We start from the raw sequence: 3,042 nt of genomic DNA, 5'->3' as shown, positions 1-3,042 counted from the left end.
CCGACGGGGCGGGGGTGGGGGCTGGGGGGCGCTGCCTGCAAAGACAGAGTGGGAGCTGCTGTGTGTGGCCCCGGAGTCGCTGGCCCCGCAGCCTGTGTGGACGGCATGGAGAGGGGGTGGGAGGCTGGGCCTCAGGCGGGCGGCAGGGTCTCAGCTCCCCCCACCCCCCTCATGGAGGCGGCCTTGGTCTGGACGATGGCTCTTCCCGTGGGACCGGCACACTGGTGCTGGCCGCAGGGCCCCCTCGCCACTTGTTTCCACGAGTTTCCTGCCGCCGCCGCCGCCGGCCCTGTGTGCTCGCACACGGCTTGCCTCCGCGGTGTTTTACCCCGAGGCTGCTCGCGGCGGACGTCTTCGCGTCAGGAGATGGCCTCCCACCTGACTTGGCTGGGTTTCTGGGTTCTCGGCAGCCGCAGCCTTTCTGGGCACTGGCGTTTGTGGGGACATACAGCCTCTTCTCAGGCCTGAAGCAGAGAACAGCCTGTGCTGCTGGCCCGGCCTTGGGAACAGCTTAATCTCCCGTAACCGCGGCCTGTCCGCCATGGGCCCGCTCCCGCCCTGCCCCGCGGAGCACCGAGCGCCTGGAGCGCTGTCCATTACGGTCAATTGGGTATGAAGTGCATCGCGCTTGGAGCAGCCAGAGAATGGACTGTGCGTCCAGGCCCTCGCTGCTCGCTGAGACACCTAATAGGCGTTCACCTTTACGTGCTGGCGGGGCTTCTTGATGGAGTTAATTTTCCTGAAATTAAATGTTGTCATGAGTTGACTCATTTGTACCATGGACTCACTCCTGAACGGATGTCCCCTGGTCATAAACCCTCTCGTATCTTAAAAATCGGGGTATTTTATGTTACAGGCCTGCGGACCATGAAATTGTATTGCATCTTTGGCAATGAAAGGACATAGTACTCAGAGGATGGGCTTGGCGAGCACTGCCCTGATCTTAGCTGGGCCCCTGCAGGCACCTGGGGGCGTGCCCATGGGTCCTGGTTAAGCGTCACTGTCCCAGCCCCAGACGAGGTAGCGAAGTGAACGAGGTGCGTTACCACAGCATGAAAATGGCACGAAAGTGCACAGACTACCAGGAATGGCCAACAGCAGGGAGTGGGCCCTGCTCCTGGGCCGTGCATGACCCACCCCAGAAGTGGCCCTGGTGTGGCTGCAGGGGCGGGGCAGGGGACGCAGAGTGGGCCGTCCAGTTCTAGGGCCTCGGCTGCAGGAGATGTTTTCCAGGCCTCCACATGGCCCGGCCGCCCTATGGAGGCTGAGTACGCTTCCTTGTCTCCCTGCTCCTGTCCCAGCTGCTCCTTCTAGTCTCCCTGCTCCTGTCCCAGCTGCTCCCCCTGGGCTCCCTGCTCCTGTCCCAGCCGCTCCTCCTGGTCTCCCTGTTCCTGTCCCAGCTGCTCCCCCTGGGCTCCCTGCTCCTGTCCCAGCCGCTCCTCCTGGTCTCCCTGTTCCTGTCCCAGCTGCTCCCCCTGGGCTCCCTGCTCCTGTCCCAGCCGCTCCTCCTGGTCTCCCTGTTCCTGTCCCAGCTGCTCCCCCTGGGCTCCCTGCTCCTGTCCCAGCCGCTCCTCCTGGTCTCCCTGTTCCTGTCCCAGCTGCTCCCCCTGGGCTCCCTGCTCCTGTCCCAGCCGCTCCTCCTGGTCTCCCTGTTCCTGTCCCAGCTGCTCCCCCTGGGCTCCCTGCTCCTGTCCCAGCCGCTCCTCCTGGTCTCCCTGTTCCTGTCCCAGCTGCTCCCCCTGGGCTCCCTGCTCCTGTCCCAGCCGCTCCTCCTGGTCTCCCTGTTCCTGTCCCAGCTGCTCCCCCTGGGCTCCCTGCTCCTGTCCCAGCCGCTCCTCCTGGTCTCCCTGTTCCTGTCCCAGCTGCTCCCCCTGGGCTCCCTGCTCCTGTCCCAGCCGCTCCTCCTGGTCTCCCTGTTCCTGTCCCAGCTGCTCCCCCTGGGCTCCCTGCTCCTGTCCCAGCCGCTCCTCCTGGTCTCCCTGTTCCTGTCCCAGCTGCTCCCCCTGGGCTCCCTGCTCCTGTCCCAGCCGCTCCCTCCTGGTCTCCCTGTTCCTGTCCCAGGCTGCTCCCTTCTGGTCTCCCTGCTGCTGTCCCAGCTGCTCCCTCCCGGTCTCCCTGCTCCTGTCCCAGCTGCTCCCTCCTGGTCTCCCTGCTCCGGTTCCATGTTCTTCCTCCCTGACTCTTGCTTCTCTTCCCCATCAGCTGTTCCCTGACATGTTTGGTCTCTTTGTAAACATGCCCTGAGCGTTTCACAGTTTGTGATGCTTTTGTAAATGGGGTTGTGCTCTCAGTTCCTCTCCCATAGTCCGTTGTTAGTGCATGGGAACTGGGTTTGTACATTGACCTTTGCTGGATTTGTTTATCCAAAGGAAAGGACATGATCTGAGAGAGATCGCTGCACCACTTGTTCTTAGCATTATTCATAGAGGCCGAGGTGTGGAAGCCCCCTGAGTGTCCGTCAGTGACGACTGGCTCCCTCCCCGCACACACACACACACACACACGCACACACACACACGCACACACACGAGTATCGCTCAGATAACGAGGGAGGCCGTGTGTGTGGCCAGGGCCTTGGGAGGGAGAGAGAGGAGAGGGGAGGCAGCCTGGTCCTTGGAGAAGGAGGAGGAAACTGGCTGTGTGTCAGGGGAGTCCGGGAGAGTCCAGAGCAGCTGTGCCATGGAAGGTTCTGGAAGATGGAAAGGCCCGTAGGGTAGCCTCCAGGCACAGGGGGGCTCTTCGGCACTTGAAAAATGTGACAAACTGGTTTTTAAATTTCCTTCATCTTAACTCATTGAAACTGAAATTGCCCAGGCCCCACGGCCGGGGTGGGAGGCGCGGTAAAACTTAAGTGTCACCCAGGGTAAGGGAAGAGCCTGCAGGCTGGCTTCTTTCTGCCCAGCTGTTCCCAGCTCCTTCCCGTGGGACCCGGAGGCCTGGCATCTGATTCAGACACGTCCACTGCCCTGGCCAGAGGGCCTCGCAGGCACCGCTCTGCGGGCGGCTGTCAGTCACCGGACAGGAAGTGGGGAGCGCGTCGCC

The 3,042-nt window shown here is 62.6% G+C and overlaps 1 protein-coding gene across 1 annotated transcript in view; it reads left to right on the top strand.

Moving 5' to 3' along the window:
- TBC1D22A (TBC1 domain family member 22A) overlaps positions 1 to 3,042 on the top strand; it is a 185,264-nt gene that overhangs the window by 153,494 nt on the left and 28,728 nt on the right. The gene's annotated exons all lie outside the window — the stretch shown is intronic.

Source organism: Myotis davidii, unplaced genomic scaffold (genome assembly GCF_000327345.1).
Source record: "Myotis davidii unplaced genomic scaffold, ASM32734v1 scaffold67, whole genome shotgun sequence".
NCBI lineage: Eukaryota > Metazoa > Chordata > Mammalia > Chiroptera > Vespertilionidae > Myotis > Myotis davidii.
This window is presented reverse-complemented; position numbering and strand designations above follow the sequence as displayed.